Source organism: Arachis duranensis, chromosome 2 (genome assembly GCF_000817695.3).
Source record: "Arachis duranensis cultivar V14167 chromosome 2, aradu.V14167.gnm2.J7QH, whole genome shotgun sequence".
Classification (NCBI taxonomy): domain Eukaryota; kingdom Viridiplantae; phylum Streptophyta; class Magnoliopsida; order Fabales; family Fabaceae; genus Arachis; species Arachis duranensis.
Window position 1 is genome coordinate 24628117 of NC_029773.3, and position 341 is coordinate 24628457.

The following is a 341-nucleotide window of genomic DNA, read 5'->3' on the forward strand; positions in this document are numbered from 1 at the left end:
TGGCGTTTAACTCCAGACAGCAGCATGTACTTGGCGTTCAACGCCAATTTACGTCATCAATTTCCGAATAAAGTATAGACTATTATATATTGCTGGAAAACTCTAGATGTCTACTTTCCAACGCCGTTGAGAGCACGCCATTTGGAGTTTTGTAGCTCCAGAAAATCCATTTCGAGTGCAGGGAGGTCAGATTCCAACAGCATCAGCAGTCCTTTTGTCAGCCTTTTTCAGAGTTTTGCTCAAGTCCCTCAATTTCAGCCAGAAATTACCTGAAATCACAGAAAAACACACAAACTCATAGTAAAGTCCAGAAATGTGAATTTAACATAAAAACTAATGAA